The following is a 24,730-nucleotide window of genomic DNA, read 5'->3' as shown; positions in this document are numbered from 1 at the left end:
GCAGGGAATCAGAGGCAGGGAATCAGAGGCGGGCAATCAGAGGCGGGGAATCAGAGGCGTGGAATCAGAGGCGGGGAAAGATATGTGGGGAAACGTAGGCCGGGGTAAGTTGCACGGAGAGGGGGGCAGTTAATCAGAGGTGGGGAATCAGAGGCGGGGAATCAGATGCGGGGAATCAAGGGCGGGGAATCAGAGGCGGGGAATCAGAGGCGGGGAATCAGAGGCGGGGAATCAGAGGCGGGGAATCAGATGCGGGGAATCAGAGGTGGGGAATCAGAGGCGGAGTATTTGAGGCGGGCAATCAGATGCAGGGAATCAGAGGCAGGGAATCAGAGGCGGGGAATCAGAGGTGCGGAATCGGAGGCGGGGAATCAGAGGTGGGGAATCAGAGGCAGAGAATCAGAGGCAGGGAATCAGAGGCAGGTTTTCAGAGGCAGGGAATCAGAGGCGGGGTATCGGAGGCGTTGAATCAGAGGCGGGGAATCAGAGGCGGGGAATCCGAGGCGGGGAATCAGATGCAGGGAATCAGAGGTGGGGAATCAGAGGCGGGGCATCAGTGGCGGGGAGTCAGAGGCGGGCAATCAGAGGCGTGGAATCAGAGGTGGGGAAAGAGATGTGGGGAAACAGGCGGTTAAACAGAGGCGGGTATACATAGGTGGGGAATAAGACGCAGGGAATCAGAGGCGGGGAATCAGAGGCAGGGAATCAGATGAAGGGAATCTGATGCAGGGAATCAGAGGTGGGGAATCTGAGGCGGGGAATCAGAGGCGGGGAATCAGAGGCGGGGAATCAGAGGCAGGGAATCAGAGGCGGGGAATCAGAGGCAGGGAAACAGATGAAGTGAATCTGAGGCAGGGAATCAGAGGCAGGGAATCAGAGGCAGGGAATCAGAGGCGGGCAATCAGAGGCAAGGAATCAAGGGTGGGGAATCAGAGGCGGAGTATCAGAGGCGGGCAATCAGATGCAGGGTATCAGAGGCAGGGAATCAGAGGCAGGGAATCAGAGGCAGCGAATCTGAGGCGGGGAACCTGAGGTGGGGAAACAGAGGCGGGTAAACATAGGCGGGGAATCAGAGGCAGGGAATCCAAGGCAGGGAATCAGAGGCGGGGAATCAGAGGAGGGCAATCAGATGCAGTGAATCAGAGGCAGGGAATCAGTAGCAGGGAATCAGAGGCAGGGAATCTGAGGCGGGGAATCTGAGGTGGGGAATCAGAGGCGGCGAAACAGGCGGGTAAACAGATGCGGGTAAACATAGGCGGGGAATCAGAGGCAAGGAATCAGAGGCGGGGAATCAGAGGCGGAGTATCAGAGGCGGGCAATCAGATGCAGGGAATCAGAGGCAGGGAATCAGAGGCAGGGAATCAGAGGCCGGGAATCAGAGGTGCGGAATCGGAGGCGGGGAATCAGAGGCAGGGAATCAGAGGCAGGGAATCAGAGGCAAAGAATCAGAGGCAGTGAATCAGAGGCAGGTTTTCAGAGGCAGGGAATCAGAGGCGGGGAATCAGAGGCGGGGAATCAGAGGCGGGGAATCCGAGGCGGGGAATCAGAGGCAGGAAATCAGAGGCGGGCAATCAGAGGCGGGGAATTAGATGCGTGGAATCAGAGGTGAGGAAAGAGATGTGGGGAAACAGGTCGGTAAACAGAGGCGGATAAACATAGGCGGGGAATCAGAGGCAGGGAATCAGAGGTGGGGAATCAGAGGCAGGGAATCAGATGAAGGGAATCTGAGGCAGGGAATCTGAGGCAGGGAATCAGAGGACGGGAATCAGAGGTGGGAAATCAGAGGCGGGGAATCAGAGGCGTGGAATCAGAGGCGGGGAAAGATATGTGGGGAAATGTAGGCCGGGAAAGTTGCGCGGAATGGGAGGCAGTGAATCAGAGGCAGGGAATCAGAGGCAGAGAATCAGAGGCAGGGAATCAAAGGCAGGTTATCAGAGGTGGGGTATCAGAGGGGGTGAATCAGAGACAGGGAATCAGAGGTGGGGAATCTGAGGCGGAGAATCAGATGCGGGGAATCAGAGGCAGGGAATCCAAGGCGGGGATTCAGAGGCAGGGAATCAGATGAAGGGAATCTGAGGCAGGGAATCTGAGGCAGGGAATCAGAGGCAGGGAATCAGAGGCGGGCAATCAGAGGCGGGGAATCAGAGGCGTGGAATCAGAGGCGTTGAATCAGAGGCGGGGAATGATATGTGGGGTAATGTAGGCCGGGGAAAGTTGCACGGAAAGGGAGGGAGTGAATCAGAGGTGGGGAATCAGAGGCGGGGAATCTGAGGTGGGGAATCAGAGACGTGGAATAAGAGGCGGGGATTCAGAGGCGGGGATTCAGAGGCGGGGAATCAGAGGCGGGGAATCAGAGGCAAGGAATCAGAGGCGGGGAATCAGAGGCGGAGTATCAGAGGCTGGCAATCAGATGCAGGGAATCTGAGGCAGGGAATCAGAGGCAGGGAATCAGAGTCAGCGAATCTGAGGCGGGGAATCTGAGGCGGGGAATCAGAGGCGGGGAATCAGAGGCGGGGAATCAGAGGCAGGGAATCAGAGGCGGGGAATCAGAGGCAGGGAATCAGATGAAGTGAATCTGAGGCAGGGAATCAGAGGCAGGGAATGAGAGGCAGGGAATCAGAGGTGGGCAATCAGAGGCAAGGAATCAGAGGTGGGGAATCAGAGGCGGAGTATCAGAGGTGGGCAATCAGATGCAGGGAATCAGAGGCAGGGAATCAGAGGCAGGGAATCAGAGGCAGCGAATCTGAGGCGGGGAACCTGAGGTGGGGAAACAGAGGTGGGTAAACATAGGCGGGGAATCAGAGGCAGGGAATCCAAGGCGGGGAATCAGAGGCGGGGAATCAGAGGAGGGCAATCAGATGCAGTGAATCAGAGGCAGGGAATCAGAGGCAGGGAATCAGAGGCAGGGAATCTGAGGCGGGGGATATGAGGTGGGGAATCAGAGGCGGCGAAACAGGCGGGTAAACAGATGCGGGTAGACATAGGCGGGGAATCAGAGGCAAGGAATCAGAGGCGGGCAATCAGAGGCGGAGTATCAGAGGCGGGCAATCAGATGCAGGGAATCAGAGGCAGGGAATCAGAGGCAGGGAATCAGAGGCCGGGAATCAGAGGTGCGGAATCGGAGGCAGGGAATCAGAGGCGGGCAATCAGAGGCAAGGAATCAAGGGTGGGGAATCAGAGGCGGAGTATCAGACGCGGGCAATCAGATGCAGGGAATCAGAGGCAGGGAATCAGAGGCAGGGAATCAGAGGCAGCGAATCTGAGGTGGGGAACCTGAGGTGGGGAAACAGAGGCGGGTAAACATAGGCGGGGAATCAGAGGCAGGGAATCCAAGGCAGGGAATCAGAGGCGGGGAATCAGAGGAGGGCAATCAGATGCAGTGAATCAGAGGCAGGGAATCAGAGGCAGGGAATCAGAGGCAGGGAATCTGAGGCGGGGAATCTGAGGTGGGGAATCAGAGGCGGCGAAACAGGCGGGTAAACAGATGCGGGTAAACATAGGCGGGGAATCAGAGGCAAGGAATCAGAGGCGGGGAATCAGAGGCGGAGTATCAGAGGCGGGCAATCAGATGCAGGGAATCAGAGGCAGGGAATCAGAGGCAGGGAATCAGAGGCCGGGAATCAGAGGTGCGGAATCGGAGGCGGGGAATCAGAGGCAGGGAATCAGAGGCAGGGAATCAGAGGCAGAGAATCAGAGGCAGTGAATCAGAGGCAGGTTTTCAGAGGCAGGGAATCAGAGGCGGGGAATCAGAGGCGGGGAATCAGAGGCGGGGAATCCGAGGCGGGGAATCAGAGGCAGGAAATCAGAGGCGGGCAATCAGAGGTGGGGAATTAGATGCGTGGAATCAGAGGTGAGGAAAGAGATGTGGGGAAACAGGTGGGTAAACAGAGGCGGATAAACATAGGCGGGGAATCAGAGGCAGGGAATCAGAGGCGGGGAATCAGAGGCAGGGAATCAGATGAAGGGAATCTGAGGCAGGGAATCTGAGGCAGGAAATCAGAGGACGGGAATCAGAGGCGGGAAATCAGAGGCGGGGAATCAGAGGCATGGAATCAGAGGCGGGGAAAGATATGTGGGGAAATGTAGGCCGGGAAAGTTGCGCGGAATGGGAGGCAGTGAATCAGAGGCAGGGAATCAGAGGCAGAGAATCAGAGGCAGGGAATCAAAGGCAGGTTATCAGAGGTGGGGAATCAGAGGCGGGGAATCAGAGGTGGGGAATCAGAGGGGGTGAATCAGAGACAGGGAATCAGAGGTGGGGAATCTGAGGCGGAGAATCAGATGCGGGGAATCAGAGGCAGGGAATCCAAGGCGGGGATTCAGAGGCAGGGAATCAGATGAAGGGAATCTGAGGCAGGGAATCTGAGGCAGGGAATCAGAGGCAGGGAATCAGAGGCGGGCAATCAGAGGCGGGGAATCAGAGGCGGGGAATGATATGTGGGGTAATGTAGGCCGGGGAAAGTTGCACGGAAAGGGAGGGAGTGAATCAGAGGTGGGGAATCAGAGGCGGGGAATCTGAGGTGGGGAATCAGAGACGTGGAATAAGAGGCGGGGATTCAGAGGCGGGGATTCAGAGGCGGGGAATCAGAGGCGGTGAATCAGAGGCAAGGAATCAGAGGCGGGGAATCAGAGGCGGAGTATCAGAGGCGGGCAATCAGATGCAGGGAATCTGAGGCAGGGAATCAGAGGCAGGGAATAAGAGTCAGCGAATCTGAGGCGGGGAATCTGAGGCGGGGAATCAGAGGCGGGGAATCAGAGGCGGAGAATCAGAGGCAGGGAATCAGAAGCGGGGAATCAGAGGCAGGGAATCAGAGGCGGGCAATCAGAGGCAGGGAATCAGAGGTGGGGAATCAGAGGCGGAGTATCAGAGGCGGGCAATCAGATGCAGGGAATCAGAGGCAGGGAATCAGAGGCAGGGAATCAGAGGCAGCGAATCTGAGGCGGGGAAGCTGAGGTGGGGAAACAGAGGCGGGTAAACATAGGCGGGGAATCAGAGGCAGGGAATCCAAGGCGGGGAATCAGAGGCGGGGAATCAGAGGAGGGCAATCAGATGCAGTGAATCAGAGGCAGGGAATCAGAGGCAGGGAATCAGAGGCAGGGAATCTGAGGCGGGGAATATGAGGTGGGGAATCAGAGGCGGCGAAACAGGCGGGTAAACAGATGCGGGTAGACATAGGCGGGGAATCAGAGGCAAGGAATCAGAGGCGGGCAATCAGAGGCGGAGTATCAGAGGCGGGCAATCAGATGCAGGGAATCAGAGGCAGGGAATCAGAGGCAGGGAATCAGAGGCCGGGAATCAGAGGTGCGGAATCGGAGGCGGGGAATCAGAGGCAGGGAATCAGAGGCAGGGAATCAGAGGCAGAGAATCAGAGGCAGTGAATCAGAGGCAGGTTTTCAGAGGCAGGGAATCAGAGGCGGGGAATCAGAGGCGGGGAATCAGAGGCGGGGAATCCGAGGCGGGGAATCAGAGGCAGGAAATCAGAGGCGGGCAATCAGAGGCGGGGAATTAGATGCGTGGAATCAGAGGTGAGGAAAGAGATGTGGGGAAACAGGTGGGTAAACAGAGGCGGATAAACATAGGCGGGGAATCAGAGGCAGGGAATCAGAGGCGTGGAATCAGAGGCAGGAAATCAGATGAAGGGAATCTGAGGCAGGGAATCAGAGGCAGAGAATCAGAGGCAGGGAATCAAAGGCAGGTTATCAGAGGCGGGGAATCAGAGGCGGGGAATCAGAGGTGGGGAATCAGAGGGGGTGAATCAGAGATAGGGAATCAGAGGTGGGGAATCTGAGGCGGAGAATCAGATGCGGGGAATCAGAGGCAGGGAATCCAAGGCGGGGATTCAGAGGCAGGGAATCAGATAAGGGAATCTGAGGCAGGGAATCTGAGGCAGGGAATCAGAGGCAGGGAAACAGAGGCGGGCAATCAGAGGCGGGGAATCAGAGGCGTGGAATCAGAGGCGTTGAATTAGAGGCGGGGAATGATATGTGGGGTAATGTAGGCCGGGGAAAGTTGCACGGAAAGGGAGGGAGTGAATCAGAGGTGGGGAATCAGAGGCGGGGAATCTGAGGTGGGGAATCAGAGACGTGGAATAAGAGGCGGGGATTCAGAGGCGGGGATTCAGAGGCGGGGAATCAGAGGCGGGGAATCAGAGGCAAGGAATCAGAGGCGGGGAATCAGAGGCGGAGTATCAGAGGTGGGCAATCAGATGCAGGGAATCTGAGGCAGGGAATCAGAGGCAGGAAATCAGAGTCAGAGAATCTGAGGCGGGGAACCTGAGGTGGGGAAACAGAGGCGGGTAAACATAGGCGGGGAATCAGAGGCAGGGAATCCGAGGCGGGGAATCAGAGGCGGGGAATCAGAGGAGGGCAATCAGATAAGGGAATCAGAGGCAGGGAATCAGAGGCAGGGAATCAGAGGCAGGGAATCTGAGGCGGGGAATCAGAGGCAGGGAATCAGATGAAGGGAATCTGAGGCAGGGAATCTGAGGCAGGGAATCAGAGGCAGGGAATCAGAGGCGGGCAATCAGAGGCGGGGAATCAGAGGCGTGGAATCAGAGGCGGGAAAAGATATGTGGGGAAACGTAGGACGGGGTAAGTTGCACGGAAAGGGAGGCAGTGAATCAGAGGTGGGGAATCAAGGGCGGGGAATCAGAGGCGGGGAATCAGAGGCCGGGAATCAGAGGCTGGGAATCAGAGGCGGGGAATCAGATGCGGGGAATCAGAGGTGTTGAATTAGAGGCGGGGAATGATATGTGGGGTAATGTAGGCCGGGGAAAGTTGCACGGAAAGGGAGGGAGTGAATCAGAGGTGGGGAATCAGAGGCGGGGAATCTGAGGTGGGGAATCAGAGACGTGGAATAAGAGGCGGGGATTCAGAGGCGGGGATTCAGAGGCGGGGAATCAGAGTCGGGGAATCAGAGGCAAGGAATCAGAGGCGGGGAATCAGAGGCGGAGTATCAGAGGTGGGCAATCAGATGCAGGGAATCTGAGGCAGGGAATCAGAGGCAGGAAATCAGAGTCAGAGAATCTGAGGCGGGGAACCAGAGGTGGGGAATAAGAGGCGGAGTATTTGAAGCGGGCAATCAGATGCAGGGAATCAGAGGCAGGGAATCAGAGGCGGGGAATCAGAGGTGCGGAATCGGAGGCGGGGAATCAGAGGTGGGGAATCAGAGGCAGGGAATCAGAGGCAGGGAATCAGAGGCAGAGAATCAGAGGCAGGGAATCAGAGGCAGGTTTTCAGAGGCAGGGAATCAGAGGCGGGGTATCAGAGGCGTTGAATCAGAGGCGGGGAATCAGAGGCGGGGAATCAGAGGCAGGGAATCAGATGAAGGGAATCTGATGCAGGGAATCAGAGGCGGGGAATCTGAGGCGGGGAATCAGAGGCGGGGAATCAGAGGCGGGGAATCAGAGGCGGGGAATCAGATGCGTGGAATCAGAAGCGGGGAATCAAATACAGGGTATCAGAGGCGGGGAATCAGAGGTGGGGAATCAAATGCAGGAAATCTGAGGCGGGTTATCAGAGGGGGGAAATGAGATGTGGGAAATGACATGCAGAGAAAGATGCACGGAAATAGAGGCAGGGAAAGAGAGGCAGGGTATCAGAGGCGGGGAATCAGAGGCGGGGAATCAGAGGCGGGGAATCAGAGACACAGAAAGAGAGGCGTGGAATCAGAGGTGCGGAATCAGAGCCGGCGAATCTGAGCCGGGAAATCAGAAGCAGAGCAACAGAGGCGGTGAAACATGGGTGCGGAATCAGAAGCGGGGAATCTGAGGCAGGGAATCAGAGGCGGGGAATCAGAGGCGGAGTATCAGAGGCGGGCAATCAGATGTAGGGAATCAGAGGCAGGGAATCAGAGGCAGGGAATCAGAGGCGGGGAATCAGAGGTGCGGAATTGGAGGCGGGGAATCAGAGGCAGGGAATCAGAGGCAGGGAATCAGAGGCAGAGAATCAGAGGCAGTGCATCAGAGGCAGGTTTTCAGAGGCAGGGAATCAGAGGCGGGGAATCAGAGGCGTTGAATCAGAGGCGGGGAATCAGAGGCGGGGAATCCGAGGTGGGGAATCAAATGCAGGGAATCAGAGGTGGGGAATCAGAGGCGGGGTATCAGAGGCGGGGAATCAGAGGCGGGGAATCAGAGGCAGGAAATCAGAGGCGGGCAATCAGTGGCGGGGAATTAGATGCGTGGAATCAGAGGTGAGGAAAGAGATGTGGGGAAACAGGTGGGTAAACAGAGGCGGATAAACATAGGCGGGGAATCATAGGCAGGGAATCAGAGGCGGGGAATCAGAGGCAGGGAATCAGAGGCGGGGAATCAGAGGCAGGGAATCAGATGAAGGGAATCTGAGGCAGGGAATCTGAGGCAGGGAATCTGAGGCAGGGAATCAGAGGCCGGGAATCAGAGGCGGGAAATCAGAGGCGGGGAATCAGAGGCGTGGAATCAGAGGCGGGGAAAGATATGTGGGGAAATGTAGGCCGGGAAAGTTGCGCGGAATGGGATGCAGTGAATCGGAGGTGGGGAATCAGAGTCGGGGAATCAGAGGCTGGGAATCAGAGGCGTGGAATCGGAGGCGGGGAATCAGAGGCGGGGAATCAGAGGCGGGGATTCAGAGGCAGGGTATCAGAGGCGGGGAATCAGAGATGGGGAATCAGAGATGGGGAATCAGAGGCGGGGAATCAGAGGCGGGCAATCAGAGGCGGGGAATCAGAGGCGTGGAATCAGAGGTGGGGAAAGAGATGTGGGGAAACGTAGGCCAGGAAAGTTGCGCGGAAAGGGAGGCAGTGAATCAGAGGCGGGGAATCAGAGGCGGGGAATCAGAGGCGGGGAATCAGAGGCATGGAATCAGAGGTGGGGAAAGAGATTTGGGAAAATGGTGGATAAACAGAGGCGGGTAAACATATGCGGGGAATCAGAGGCGGGGAATCAGAGGCGGGGAATCAAGGGCGGGGAATCAGAGGCGGGGAATCAGAGGCGGGGAATCAGAGGCGGGGAATCAGATGCGGGGAATCAGAGGCGGGGAATCAGAGGCGGAGTATTTGAGGCGGACAATCAGATGCAGGGAATCAGAGGCAGGGAATCAGAGGCAGGGAATCAGATGAAGGGAATCTGATGCAGGGAATCAGAGGTGGGGAATCAGAGGCGGGGAATCAGAGGCGGGGAATCAAGGGCGGGGAATCAGAGGCGGGGAATCAGAGGCCGGGAATCAGAGGCGGGGAATCAGATGCGGGGAATCAGAGGTGGGGAATCAGAGGCGGAGTATTTGAGGCGGGCAATCAGATGCAGGGAATCAGGCGCAGTGAATCAGAGGCGGGGAATCAGAGGTGCGGAATCGGAGGCGGGGAATCAGAGGTGGGGAATCAGAGGCAGGGAATCAGAGGCAGGGAATCAGAGGCAGAGAATCAGAGGCAGGGAATCAGAGGCAGGTTTTCAGAGGCAGGGAATCAGAGGCGGGGTATCAGAGGCATTGAATCAGAGGCGGGGAATCAGAGGCGGGGAATCAGAGGCAGGGAATCAGATGAAGGGAATCTGATGCAGGGAATCAGAGGCGGGGAATCTGAGGCGGGGAATCAGAGGCGGGGAATCAGAGGCGGGGAATCAGAGGCGGGGAATCAGATGCGGGGAATCAGAAGCGGGGAATCAGATGCAGGGTATCAGAGGCAGGGAATCAGAGGTGGGGAATCAAATGCAGGAAATCTGAGGCGGGTTATCAGAGGGGGGAAATGAGATGTGGGAAATGAGATGCAGAGAAAGATGCACGGAAATAGAGGCAGGGAAAGAGAGGCAGGGTATCAGAGGCGGGGAATCAGAGGTGGGGAAACAGAGGCAGGGAATCAGAGGCAAGGAATCAGAGGCAGAGAATCAGAGGCAGAGAATCAGAGGCAGGTTTTCAAAGGCAGGGAATCAGAGGCGGGGAATCAGAGGCGGGGAATCAGAGGCGGGGAATCAGAAGCAGGGAATCCGAGGCGGGGAATCAGATGCAGGGAATCAGAGGTGGGGAATCAGAGGCGGGGTATCAGAGGCGGGGAATAAGAGGCGGGGAATCAGAGGCAGGAAATCAGAGGCAGGCAATCAAAGGCGGGGAATCAGAGGCGTGGAATCAGAGGTGGGGAAAGAGATGTGGGGAAACAGGCGGTTAAACAGAGGCGGGTATAATAGGTGGGGAATCAGAGGCAGGGAATCAGAGGCGGGGAATTAGAGGCAGGGAATCAGATGAAGGGAATCTGATGCAGGGAATCAGAGGCGGGGAATCTGAGGCGGGGAATCAGAGGCGGGGAATTAGAGGCGGGGAATCAGAGATGTGGAATCAGAGGCGGGGAAAGAGATGTGGGTAAACGGAGGCCGGGAAAGTTGCGCAGAAAGGGAGGTGGCTAATTAGAGGGGGGGAATCAGAGGTGGGGAATCAAAGGTGGGGAATCAGAGGCGGGGAATCAGTGGCGGGAAATCAGAGGCGGGGAATCAGAGGCGGGGAATCAGATGCGGGGAATCAGAGGCGGGGAATCAGAGGTGCGGAATCGGAGGCGGGGAATCAGAGGTGTGGAATCAGAGGCAGGGAATCAGAGGCAGGGAATCAGAGGCAGAGAATCAGAGGCAGGGAATCAGAGGCAGGTTATCAGAGGCGGGGAATCACAGGCGGGGAATCAGAGGCGGGGAATCAGAGGCGGTGAATCAGAGACAGGGAATCAGAGGCAAGGAATCTGAGGCGGGGAATAAGATGCGGGGAATCAGAGGCAGGGAATCCGAGGGGGGGAATCAGAGGCAGGGAATGAGATGAAGGGAATTTGAGGCAGGGAATCTGAGGCAGGGAATCAGAGGCAGGGAATCAGAGGCGGGCAATAAGAGGCGGCAAATCAGAGGCGTGGAATCAGAGGCGGGGAAAGATATGTGGGGAAACGTAGGCTGGGGCAAGTTGCATGGAAAGGGAGGCAGTGAATCAGAGGTGGGGAATCAGAGGTGGGGAATCTGAGGCGGGGAATCAGAGACGTGGAATAAGAGGCAGGGAAAGAGATGTGGGGAAACGGAGGCCGGGAAAGTTGCGCGGAAATGGAGGCGGGGAATCAGAGGCGGAGAATCAGAGGCGGGGAATCAGAGGCGGGGAATCAGAGGCGGGGAATCAGAGGCGGGCAATCAGAGGCAGGGATTCAGAGGTGGGGAATCAGAGGCGGGGAATCAGAGGCAAGGAATCAGAGGCGGGGAATCAGAGGCGGAGTATCAGAGGCGGGCAATCAGATGCAGGGAATCAGAGGCAGGGAATCAGAGGCAGGGAATCAGAGGCAGCGAATCTGAGGTGGGGAACCTGAGGTGGGAAACAGAGGCGGGTAAACATAGGCGGGGAATCAGAGGCAGGGAATCCGAGGCGGGGAATCAGAGGCGGGGAATCAGAGGAGGGCAATCAGATGCAGGGAATCAGAGGCAGGGAATCAGAGGCAGGGAATCAGAGGCAGGGAATCTGAGGCTGGGAATCTGAGGTGGGGAATCAGAGGCGGCGAAACAGGCGGGTAAACAGATGCGGGTAAACATAGACGGGGAATCAGAGGCAGGGAATCAGAGGCGGGCAATCAGAGGCGGGGAATCAGAGGCGGGGAATCAGTGGCAGGGAATCTGATGAAGGGTATCTGAGGCAGGGTAACTGAGGCAGGGAATCTGAGGTAGGGAATCTGAGGCGGGTTATCAGAGGGGGGAAATGAGATGTGGGAAACGAGATGCAGAGAAAGAGGCACGGAAATAGACGCAGGGAAAGAGAGTCAGGGTATCAGAGGCGGGGAATCAGAGGCGGGGAATCAGAGGCGGGGAATCAGAGGCGGGGAATCAGAGGCGGGGATTCAGAGGTGGGGAATCAGAGGCGGGGAATCAGATGCGGGGAATCAGATGCGGGGAATCAGAGGCGGGGAATCAGATGCGGGGTATTAGAGGCGGGGAATCAGAGGTGGGGAATCAGAGGCAGGAAATCAGAGGCGGGCAATCAGAGGCGGGGAATCAGAGCCGTGGAATCAGAGGCGGGGAAAGATATGTGGGGAAATGTAGGCCGGGAAAGTTGCGCGGAAAGGGAGGCAGTGAATCAGAGGTGGGGAAACAGGCGGGGAATCAGAGGCGGGGAATCAGAGGCGGGGAATCAGAGGCGGGGAATCAGAGGCAGGAAATCAGAGGCAGGCAATCAGAGGCGGGGAATCGGAGGCGTGGAATCAGAGGTGGGGAAAGAGATGTGGGGAAACTGGCGGGTAAACAGAGGCGGGTATACATAGGTGGAGAATCAGAGGCAGGGAATCAGAGGCGGGGAATCAGTGGCAGGGAATCAGATGGAGGGAATATGATGCAGGGAATCAGAGGAGGGGAATCTGAGGCGGGGAATCAGAGGTGGGGAATCAGAGGGGGGAATCAGAGGCGGGCAATCAGAGGCGGGGAATCAGATGCGTTGAATCAGAGGTGAGGAAAGAGATGTGGGGAAACAGGCGGGTAAACAGAGTCGGGTAAACATAGGCGGGCAATCAGAGGAAGGGAATCAGAGGTGGGGAATCAGAGGCAGGGAATCAGATGAAGGGAATCTGAGGCAGGGAATCTGAGGCAGGGAATAAGAGGCAGGGAATCAGAGGTGGGGAATCAGAGGCAGAGAATCAAAGGCAGGGAATCAGAGGCGGGGAAAGATATGTGGGGAAATGTAGGCCGGGAAAGTTGCGCGGAATGGGAGGCAGTGAATCAGAGGCAGGGAATCAGAGGCAGAGAATCAGAGGCAGGGAATCAAAGGCAGGTTATCAGAGGTGGGGAATCAGAGGCGGGGAATCAGAGGTGGGGAATCAGAGGGGGTGAATCAGAGACAGGGAATCAGAGGTGGGGAATCTGAGGCGGAGAATCAGATGCGGGGAATCAGAGGCAGGGAATCCAAGGCGGGGATTCAGAGGCAGGGAATCAGATGAAGGGAATCTGAGGCAGGGAATCTGAGGCAGGGAATCAGAGGCAGGGAATCAGAGGCGGGCAATCAGAGGCGGGGAATCAGAGGCGTGGAATCAGAGGCGTTGAATCAGAGGCGGGGAATGATATGTGGGGTAATGTAGGCCGGGGAAAGTTGCACGGAAAGGGAGGGAGTGAATCAGAGGTGGGGAATCAGAGGCGGGGAATCTGAGGTGGGGAATCAGAGACGTGGAATAAGAGGCGGGGATTCAGAGGCGGGGATTCAGAGGCGGGGAATCAGAGGCGGTGAATCAGAGGCAAGGAATCAGAGGCGGGGAATCAGAGGCGGAGTATCAGAGGCGGGCAATCAGATGCAGGGAATCTGAGGCAGGGAATCAGAGGCAGGGAATCAGAGTCAGCGAATCTGAGGCGGGGAATCTGAGGCGGGGAATCAGAGGCGGGGAATCAGAGGCGGAGAATCAGAGGCAGGGAATCAGAAGCGGGGAATCAGAGGCAGGGAATCAGAGGCGGGCAATCAGAGGCAGGGAATCAGAGGTGGGGAATCAGAGGCGGAGTATCAGAGGCGGGCAATCAGATGCAGGGAATCAGAGGCAGGGAATCAGAGGCAGGGAATCAGAGGCAGCGAATCTGAGGCGGGGAAGCTGAGGTGGGGAAACAGAGGCGGGTAAACATAGGCGGGGAATCAGAGGCAGGGAATCCAAGGCGGGGAATCAGAGGCGGGGAATCAGAGGAGGGCAATCAGATGCAGTGAATCAGAGGCAGGGAATCAGAGGCAGGGAATCAGAGGCAGGGAATCTGAGGCGGGGAATATGAGGTGGGGAATCAGAGGCGGCGAAACAGGCGGGTAAACAGATGCGGGTAGACATAGGCGGGGAATCAGAGGCAAGGAATCAGAGGCGGGCAATCAGAGGCGGAGTATCAGAGGCGGGCAATCAGATGCAGGGAATCAGAGGCAGGGAATCAGAGGCAGGGAATCAGAGGCCGGGAATCAGAGGTGCGGAATCGGAGGCGGGGAATCAGAGGCAGGGAATCAGAGGCAGGGAATCAGAGGCAGAGAATCAGAGGCAGTGAATCAGAGGCAGGTTTTCAGAGGCAGGGAATCAGAGGCGGGGAATCAGAGGCGGGGAATCAGAGGCGGGGAATCCGAGGCGGGGAATCAGAGGCAGGAAATCAGAGGCGGGCAATCAGAGGCGGGGAATTAGATGCGTGGAATCAGAGGTGAGGAAAGAGATGTGGGGAAACAGGTGGGTAAACAGAGGCGGATAAACATAGGCGGGGAATCAGAGGCAGGGAATCAGAGGCGTGGAATCAGAGGCAGGAAATCAGATGAAGGGAATCTGAGGCAGGGAATCAGAGGCAGAGAATCAGAGGCAGGGAATCAAAGGCAGGTTATCAGAGGCGGGGAATCAGAGGCGGGGAATCAGAGGTGGGGAATCAGAGGGGGTGAATCAGAGATAGGGAATCAGAGGTGGGGAATCTGAGGCGGAGAATCAGATGCGGGGAATCAGAGGCAGGGAATCCAAGGCGGGGATTCAGAGGCAGGGAATCAGATAAGGGAATCTGAGGCAGGGAATCTGAGGCAGGGAATCAGAGGCAGGGAAACAGAGGCGGGCAATCAGAGGCGGGGAATCAGAGGCGTGGAATCAGAGGCGTTGAATTAGAGGCGGGGAATGATATGTGGGGTAATGTAGGCCGGGGAAAGTTGCACGGAAAGGGAGGGAGTGAATCAGAGGTGGGGAATCAGAGGCGGGGAATCTGAGGTGGGGAATCAGAGACGTGGAATAAGAGGCGGGGATTCAGAGGCGGGGATTCAGAGGCGGGGAATCAGAGGCGGGGAATCAGAGGCAAGGAATCAGAGGCGGGGAATCAGAGGCGGAGTATCAGAGGTGGGCAATCAGATGCAGGGAATCTGAGGCAGGGAATCAGAGGCAGGAAATCAGAGTCAGAGAATCTGAGGCGGGGAACCTGAGGTGGGGAAACAGAGGCGGGTAAACATAGGCGGGGAATCAGAGGCAGGGAATCCGAGGCGGGGAATCAGAGGCGGGGAATCAGAGGAGGGCAATCAGATAAGGGAATCAGAGGCAGGGAATCAGAGGCAGGGAATCAGAGGCAGGGAATCTGAGGCGGGGAATCAGAGGCAGGGAATCAGATGAAGGGAATCTGAGGCAGGGAATCTGAGGCAGGGAATCAGAGGCAGGGAATCAGAGGCGGGCAATCAGAGGCGGGGAATCAGAGGCGTGGAATCAGAGGCGGGAAAAGATATGTGGGGAAACGTAGGACGGGGTAAGTTGCACGGAAAGGGAGGCAGTGAATCAGAGGTGGGGAATCAAGGGCGGGGAATCAGAGGCGGGGAATCAGAGGCCGGGAATCAGAGGCTGGGAATCAGAGGCGGGGAATCAGATGCGGGGAATCAGAGGTGTTGAATTAGAGGCGGGGAATGATATGTGGGGTAATGTAGGCCGGGGAAAGTTGCACGGAAAGGGAGGGAGTGAATCAGAGGTGGGGAATCAGAGGCGGGGAATCTGAGGTGGGGAATCAGAGACGTGGAATAAGAGGCGGGGATTCAGAGGCGGGGATTCAGAGGCGGGGAATCAGAGTCGGGGAATCAGAGGCAAGGAATCAGAGGCGGGGAATCAGAGGCGGAGTATCAGAGGTGGGCAATCAGATGCAGGGAATCTGAGGCAGGGAATCAGAGGCAGGAAATCAGAGTCAGAGAATCTGAGGCGGGGAACCAGAGGTGGGGAATAAGAGGCGGAGTATTTGAAGCGGGCAATCAGATGCAGGGAATCAGAGGCAGGGAATCAGAGGCGGGGAATCAGAGGTGCGGAATCGGAGGCGGGGAATCAGAGGTGGGGAATCAGAGGCAGGGAATCAGAGGCAGGGAATCAGAGGCAGAGAATCAGAGGCAGGGAATCAGAGGCAGGTTTTCAGAGGCAGGGAATCAGAGGCGGGGTATCAGAGGCGTTGAATCAGAGGCGGGGAATCAGAGGCGGGGAATCAGAGGCAGGGAATCAGATGAAGGGAATCTGATGCAGGGAATCAGAGGCGGGGAATCTGAGGCGGGGAATCAGAGGCGGGGAATCAGAGGCGGGGAATCAGAGGCGGGGAATCAGATGCGTGGAATCAGAAGCGGGGAATCAAATACAGGGTATCAGAGGCGGGGAATCAGAGGTGGGGAATCAAATGCAGGAAATCTGAGGCGGGTTATCAGAGGGGGGAAATGAGATGTGGGAAATGACATGCAGAGAAAGATGCACGGAAATAGAGGCAGGGAAAGAGAGGCAGGGTATCAGAGGCGGGGAATCAGAGGCGGGGAATCAGAGGCGGGGAATCAGAGACACAGAAAGAGAGGCGTGGAATCAGAGGTGCGGAATCAGAGCCGGCGAATCTGAGCCGGGAAATCAGAAGCAGAGCAACAGAGGCGGTGAAACATGGGTGCGGAATCAGAAGCGGGGAATCTGAGGCAGGGAATCAGAGGCGGGGAATCAGAGGCGGAGTATCAGAGGCGGGCAATCAGATGTAGGGAATCAGAGGCAGGGAATCAGAGGCAGGGAATCAGAGGCGGGGAATCAGAGGTGCGGAATTGGAGGCGGGGAATCAGAGGCAGGGAATCAGAGGCAGGGAATCAGAGGCAGAGAATCAGAGGCAGTGCATCAGAGGCAGGTTTTCAGAGGCAGGGAATCAGAGGCGGGGAATCAGAGGCGTTGAATCAGAGGCGGGGAATCAGAGGCGGGGAATCCGAGGTGGGGAATCAAATGCAGGGAATCAGAGGTGGGGAATCAGAGGCGGGGTATCAGAGGCGGGGAATCAGAGGCGGGGAATCAGAGGCAGGAAATCAGAGGCGGGCAATCAGTGGCGGGGAATTAGATGCGTGGAATCAGAGGTGAGGAAAGAGATGTGGGGAAACAGGTGGGTAAACAGAGGCGGATAAACATAGGCGGGGAATCATAGGCAGGGAATCAGAGGCGGGGAATCAGAGGCAGGGAATCAGAGGCGGGGAATCAGAGGCAGGGAATCAGATGAAGGGAATCTGAGGCAGGGAATCTGAGGCAGGGAATCAGAGGCCGGGAATCAGAGGCGGGAAATCAGAGGCGGGGAATCAGAGGCGTGGAATCAGAGGCGGGGAAAGATATGTGGGGAAATGTAGGCCGGGAAAGTTGCGCGGAATGGGATGCAGTGAATCGGAGGTGGGGAATCAGAGTCGGGGAATCAGAGGCTGGGAATCAGAGGCGTGGAATCGGAGGCGGGGAATCAGAGGCGGGGAATCAGAGGCGGGGATTCAGAGGCAGGGTATCAGAGGCGGGGAATCAGAGATGGGGAATCAGAGATGGGGAATCAGAGGCGGGGAATCAGAGGCGGGCAATCAGAGGCGGGGAATCAAAGGCGTGGAATCAGAGGTGGGGAAAGAGATGTGGGGAAACGTAGGCCAGGAAAGTTGCGCGGAAATGGAGGCAGTGAATCAGAGGCGGGGAATCAGAGGCGGGGAATCAGAGGCGGGGAATCAGAGGCATGGAATCAGAGGTGGGGAAAGAGATGTGGGAAAATGGTGGATAAACAGAGGCGGGTAAACATATGCGGGGAATCAGAGGCGGGGAATCAGAGGCGGGGAATCAAGGGCGGGGAATCAGAGGCGGGGAATCAGAGGCGGGGAATCAGAGGCGGGGAATCAGATGCGGGGAATCAGAGGCGGGGAATCAGAGGCGGAGTATTTGAGGCGGACAATCAGATGCAGGGAATCAGAGGCAGGGAATCAGAGGCAGGGAATCAGATGAAGGGAATCTGATGCAGGGAATCAGAGGTGGGGAATCAGAGGCGGGGAATCAGAGGCGGGGAATCAAGGGCGGGGAATCAGAGGCGGGGAATCAGAGGCCGGGAATCAGAGGCGGGGAATCAGAGGCGGGGAATCAGATGCGGGGAATCAGAGGTGGGGAATCAGAGGCGGAGTATTTGAGGCGGGCAATCAGATGCAGGGAATCAGGCGCAGTGAATCAGAGGCGGGGAATCAGAGGTGCGGAATCGGAGGCGGGGAATCAGAGGTGGGGAATCAGAGGCAGGGAATCAGAGGCAGGGAATCAGAGGCAGAGAATCAGAGGCAGGGAATCAGAGGCAGGTTTTCAGAGGCAGGGAATCAGAGGCGGGGTATCAGAGGCATTGAATCAGAGGCGGGGAATCAGAGGCGGGGAATCAGAGGCAGGGAATCAGATGAAGGGAATCTGATGCAGGGAATCAGAGGCGGGGAATCTGAGGCGGGGAATCAGAGGCGGGGAATCAGAGGCGGGGAATCAGAGGCGGGGAATCAGATGCGGGGAATCAGAAGCGGGGAATCAGATGCAGGGTATCAGAGGCAGGGAATCAGAGGTGGGGAATCAAATGCAGGAAATCTGAGGCGGGTTATCAGAGGGGGGAAATGAGATGTGGGAAATGAGATGCAGAGAAAGATGCACGGAAATAGAGGCAGGGAAAGAGAGGCAGGGTATCAGAGGCGGGGAATCAGAGGTGGGGAAACAGAGGCAGGGAATCAGAGGCAAGGAATCAGAGGCAGAGAATCAGAGGCAGAGAATCAGAGGCAGGTTTTCAAAGGCAGGGAATCAGAGGCGGGGAATCAGAGGCGGGGAATCAGAGGCGGGGAATCAGAAGCAGGGAATCCGAGGCGGGGAATCAGATGCAGGGAATCAGAGGTGGGGAATCAGAGGCGGGGTATCAGAGGCGGGGAATAAGAGGCGGGGAATCAGAGGCAGGAAATCAGAGGCAGGCAATCAAAGGCGGGGAATCAGAGGCGTGGAATCAGAGGTGGGGAAAGAGATGTGGGGAAACAGGCGGTTAAACAGAGGCGGGTATAATAGGTGGGGAATCAGAGGCAGGGAATCAGAGGCGGGGAATTAGAGGCAGGGAATCAGATGAAGGGAATCTGATGCAGGGAATCAGAGGCGGGGAATCTGAGGCGGGGAATCAGAGGCGGGGAATTAGAGGCGGGGAATCAGAGATGTGGAATCAGAGGCGGGGAAAGAGATGTGGGTAAACGGAGGCCGGGAAAGTTGCGCAGAAAGGGAGGTGGCTAATTAGAGGGGGGGAATCAGAGGTGGGGAATCAAAGGTGGGGAATCAGAGGCGGGGAATCAGAGGCGGGAAATCAGAGGCGGGGAATCAGAGGCGGGGAATCAGATGCGGGGAATCAGAGGCGGGGAATCAGAGGTGCGGAATCGGAGGCGGGGAATCAGAGGTGTGGAATCAGAGGCAGGGAATCAGAGGCAGGGAATCAGAGGCAGAGAATCAGAGGCAGGGAATCAGAGGCAGGTTATCAGAGGCGGGGAATCACAGGCGGGGAATCAGAGGCGGGGAATCAGAGGCGGTGAATCAGAGACAGGGAATCAGAGGCAAGGAATCTGAGGCGGGGAATAAGATGCGGGGAATCAGAGGCAGGGAATCCGAGGGGGGGAATCAGAGGCAGGGAATGAGATGAAGGGAATTTGAGGCAGGGAATCTGAGGCAGGGAATCAGAGGCAGGGAATCAGAGGCGGGCAATAAGAGGCGGCAAATCAGAGGCGTGGAATCAGAGGCGGGGAAAGATATGTGGGGAAACGTAGGCTGGGGCAAGTTGCATGGAAAGGGAGGCAGTGAATCAGAGGTGGGGAATCAGAGGTGGGGAATCTGAGGCGGGGAATCAGAGACGTGGAATAAGAGGCAGGGAAAGAGATGTGGGGAAACGGAGGCCGGGAAAGTTGCGCGGAAGTGGAGGCGGGGAATCAGAGGCGGAGAATCAGAGGCGGGGAATCAGAGGCGGGGAATCAGAGGCGGGGAATCAGAGGCGGGCAATCAGAGGCAGGGATTCAGAGGTGGGGAATCAGAGGCGGGGAATCAGAGGCAAGGAATCAGAGGCGGGGAATCAGAGGCGGAGTATCAGAGGCGGGCAATCAGATGCAGGGAATCAGAGGCAGGGAATCAGAGGCAGGGAATCAGAGGCAGCGAATCTGAGGTGGGGAACCTGAGGTGGGAAACAGAGGCGGGTAAACATAGGCGGGGAATCAGAGGCAGGGAATCCGAGGCGGGGAATCAGAGGCGGGGAATCAGAGGAGGGCAATCAGATGCAGGGAATCAGAGGCAGGGAATCAGAGGCAGGGAATCAGAGGCAGGGAATCTGAGGCTGGGAATCTGAGGTGGGGAATCAGAGGCGGCGAAACAGGCGGGTAAACAGATGCGGGTAAACATAGACGGGGAATCAGAGGCAGGGAATCAGAGGCGGGCAATCAGAGGCGGGGAATCAGAGGCGGGGAATCAGTGGCAGGGAATCTGATGAAGGGTATCTGAGGCAGGGTAACTGAGGCAGGGAATCTGAGGTAGGGAATCTGAGGCGGGTTATCAGAGGGGGGAAATGAGATGTGGGAAACGAGATGCAGAGAAAGAGGCACGGAAATAGACGCAGGGAAAGAGAGTCAGGGTATCAGAGGCGGGGAATCAGAGGCGGGGAATCAGAGGCGGGGAATCAGAGGCGGGGAATCAGAGGCGGGGATTCAGAGGTGGGGAATCAGAGGCGGGGAATCAGATGCGGGGAATCAGATGCGGGGAATCAGAGGCGGGGAATCAGATGCGGGGTATTAGAGGCGGGGAATCAGAGGTGGGGAATCAGAGGCAGGAAATCAGAGGCGGGCAATCAGAGGCGGGGAATCAGAGCCGTGGAATCAGAGGCGGGGAAAGATATGTGGGGAAATGTAGGCCGGGAAAGTTGCGCGGAAAGGGAGGCAGTGAATCAGAGGTGGGGAAACAGGCGGGGAATCAGAGGCGGGGAATCAGAGGCGGGGAATCAGAGGCGGGGAATCAGAGGCAGGAAATCAGAGGCAGGCAATCAGAGGCGGGGAATCGGAGGCGTGGAATCAGAGGTGGGGAAAGAGATGTGGGGAAACTGGCGGGTAAACAGAGGCGGGTATACATAGGTGGAGAATCAGAGGCAGGGAATCAGAGGCGGGGAATCAGTGGCAGGGAATCAGATGGAGGGAATATGATGCAGGGAATCAGAGGCGGGGAATCTGAGGCGGGGAATCAGAGGTGGGGAATCAGAGGGGGGAATCAGAGGCGGGGAATCAGATGCGGGGAATCAGAGGCGGGGTATCAGATGCGGGGTATTAGAGGCGAGGAATCAGAGGTGGGGAATCAGAGGCAGGAAATCAGAGGCGGGCAATCAGAGGCGGGGAATCAGATGCGTGGAATCAGAGGTGAGGAAAGAGATGTGGGGAAACAGGCGGGTAAACAGAGTCGGGTAAACATAGGCGGGCAATCAGAGGAAGGGAATCAGAGGTGGGGAATCAGAGGCAGGGAATCAGATGAAGGGAATCTGAGGCAGGGAATCTGAGGCAGGGAATAAGAGGCAGGGAATCAGAGGCAGGCTATCAGAGGCGGGGAATCAGAGGCATGGAATCAGAGGCGGGGAATCAGAGGCGGGGAATCAGAGGCGGGGTATCAGAGGCGGGGAATCAGAGGCGGGGAATCAGAGGCGGGGAATCAGAGGCGGGGAATCAGAGGCGGGGAATCAGAGGCGGGGAATCAGAGGCGTGGAATCAGAGGTGGGGAAAGAGATGTGGGGAAACATAGACCAGGAAAGTTGAGCGGAAAGGGAGGCAGTGAATCAGAGGCGGGGAATCAGAGGCGGGGAATCAGAGGCGGGGAATCAGAGGCGGGCAATCAGAGGCAGGGATTCAGAGGTGGGGAATCAGAGGCGGGGAATCAGAGGCAAGGAATCAGAGGCGGGGAATCAGAGGCGGAGTATCAGAGGCGGGCAATCAGATGCAGGGAATCAGAGGCAGGGAATCAGAGGCAGGGAATCAGAGGCAGCGAATCTGAGGTGGGGAACCTGAGGTGGGGAAACAGAGGCGGGTAAACATAGGCGGGGAATCAGAGGCAGGGAATCCGAGGCGGGGAATCAGAGGCGGGGAATCAGAGGAGGGCAATCAGATGCAGGGAATCAGAGGCAGGGAATCAGAGGCAGGGAAACAGAGGCAGGGAATCTGAGGCGGGGAATCTGAGGTGGGGAATCAGAGGCGGCGAAACAGGCGGGTAAACAGATGCGGGTAAACATAGACGGGGAATCAGAGGCAGGGAATCAGAGGCGGGCAATCAGAGGCGGGGAATCAGAGGCGGGGAATCAGTGGCAGGGAATCTGATGAAGGGTATCTGAGGCAGGGTAACTGAGGCAGGGAATCTGAGGTAGGGAATCTGAGGCGGGTTATCAGAGGGGGGAAATGAGATGTGGGAAACGAGATGCAGAGAAAGAGGCACGGAAATAGACGCAGGGAAAGAGAGTCAGGGTATCAGAGGCGGGGAATCAGAGGCGGGGAATCAGAGGTGGGAATCAGAGGCGGGGAATCAGAGGCGGGGAATCAGAGGCGGGGAATCAGAGGCGGGGAATCAGATGCGGGGAATCAGATGCGGGGAATCAGAGGCGGGGAATCAGATGCGGGGTATTAGAGGCGGGGAATCAGAGGTGGGGAATCAGAGGCAGGAAATCAGAGGCGGGCAATCAGAGGTGGGGAATCAGAGCCGTGGAATCAGAGGCGGGGAAAGATATGTGGGGAAATGTAGGCCGGGAAAGTTGCGCGGAAAGGGAGGCAGTGAATCAGAGGTGTGGAAACAGGCGGGGAATCAGAGGCGGGGAATCAGAGGCGGGGAATCAGAGGCGGGGAATCAGAGGCAGGAAATCAGAGGCAGGCAATCAGAGGCGGGGAATCGGAGGCGTGGAATCAGAGGTGGGGAAAGAGATGTGGGGAAACTGGCGGGTAAACAGAGGCGGGTATACATAGGTGGAGAATCAGAGGCAGGGAATCAGAGGCGGGGAATCAGTGGCAGGGAATCAGATGGAGGGAATATGATGCAGGGAATCAGAGGCGGGGAATCTGAGGCGGGGAATCAGAGGTGGGGAATCAGAGGGGGGAATCAGAGGCGGGGAATCAGATGCGGGGAATCAGAGGCGGTGAATCAGATGCGGGGTATTAGAGGCGAGGAATCAGAGGTGGGGAATCAGAGGCAGGAAATCAGAGGCGGGCAATCAGAGGCGGGGAATCAGATGCGTGGAATCAGAGGTGAGGAAAGAGATGTGGGGAAACAGGCGGGTAAACAGAGTCGGGTAAACATAGGCGGGCAATCAGAGGAAGGGAATCAGAGGTGGGGAATCAGAGGCAGGGAATCAGATGAAGGGAATCTGAGGCAGGGAATCTGAGGCAGGGAATAAGAGGCAGGGAATCAGAGGCAGGCAATCAGAGGCGGGGAATCAGAGGCGTGGAATCAGAGGCGGGGAATCAGAGGCGGGGAATCAGAGGCGGGGTATCAGAGGCGGGGAATCAGAGGCGGGGAATCAAAGGCGGGGAATCAGAGGCGGGGAATCAGAGGCGGGGAATCAGAGGCGGGGAATCAGAGGCGTGGAATCAGAGGTGGGGAAAGAGATGTGGGGAAACGTAGACCAGGAAAGTTGAGCGGAAAGGGAGGCAGTGAATCATAGGCGGGGATTCAGAGGCAGGTAATCAGAGACGGGGAATCAGAGGCAGGGAATCAGAGGTGGGGATTCAGAGGCAGGGAATCAGAGGCAGGGAATCTGAGGCAGGGAATCGGAGGCAGGGAATCTGAGGCGGGGAATCAGAGGCAGGGAATCAGAGGCAGGGAATCAGAGGCAGAGAATCAGAGGCAGGTTATCAGAGGCGGGGAATCACAGGCGGGGAATCAGAGGCGGGGAATCAGAGGCGGTGAATCAGAGACAGGGAATCAGAGGTGGGGAATCAGAGGCAGGGAATCAGATGCGGGGAATCAGAGGCAGGGAATCCGAGGGGGGGAATCAGAGGCAGGGAATCAGATGAAGGGAATTTGAGGCAGGGAATCTGAGGCAGGGAATCAGAGGCAGGGAATCAGAGGCGGGCAATAAGAGGCGGCGAATCAGAGGCGTGGAATCAGAGGCGGGGAAAGATATGTGGGGAAACGTAGGCCGGGGCAAGTTGCACGGAAAGGGAGGCAGTGAATCAGAGGTGGGGAATCAGAGGTGGGGAATCTGAGGTGGGGAATCTGAGGTGGGGAATCAGAGACGTGGAATAAGAGGCAGGGAAAGAGTTGTGGGGAAACGGAGGCCGGGAAAGTTGCGCGGAAATGGAGGCGGGCAATCAGAGGCGGGGATTCTGAGGTGGGGAATCAGAGGCGGGGAATCAGAGGCAAGGAATCAGAGGCGGGGAATAAGAGGCGGAGTATCAGAGGCAGGAAATCAGATGCAGGGAATCAGAGGCAGGGAATCAGAGGCAGGGAATCAGAGGCAGCGATTCTGAGGCGGGGAACCTGAGGTGGGGAAACAGAGGTGGGTAAACATAGGCGGGGAATCAGAGGCAGGGAATCCGAGGCGGGGAATCAGAGGCGGGGAATCAGAGGAGGGCAATCAGATGCAGGGAATCAGAGGCAGGGAATCAGAGGCAGGGAATCAGAGGCAGGGAATCTGAGGCAGAGAATCTGAGGTGGGGAATCAGAGGCGGCGAAACAGGCGGGTAAACAGATGCGGGTAAACATAGATGGGGAATCAGAGGCAGGGAATCAGAGGCGGGCAATCAGAGGCGGGGAATCAGAGGCGGGGAATCAGTGGCAGGGAATCTGATGAAGGGTAACTGAGGCAGGGTATCTGAGGCAGGGAATCTGCGGTAGGGAATCTGAGGTGGGTTATCAGAGGGGGGAAATGAGATGTGGGAAACGAGATGCAGAGAAAGAGGCACGGAAATAGACGCAGGGAAAGAGAGTCAGGGTATCAGAGGCGGGGAATCAGAGGCGGGGAATCAGAGGTGGGAATCAGAGGCGGGGAATCAGAGGCAGGGAATCAGAGGC

Source organism: Narcine bancroftii, chromosome 2 (genome assembly GCF_036971445.1).
Source record: "Narcine bancroftii isolate sNarBan1 chromosome 2, sNarBan1.hap1, whole genome shotgun sequence".
Taxonomy (NCBI): Eukaryota; Metazoa; Chordata; class Chondrichthyes; order Torpediniformes; family Narcinidae; genus Narcine; species Narcine bancroftii.
This window is presented reverse-complemented; position numbering follows the sequence as displayed.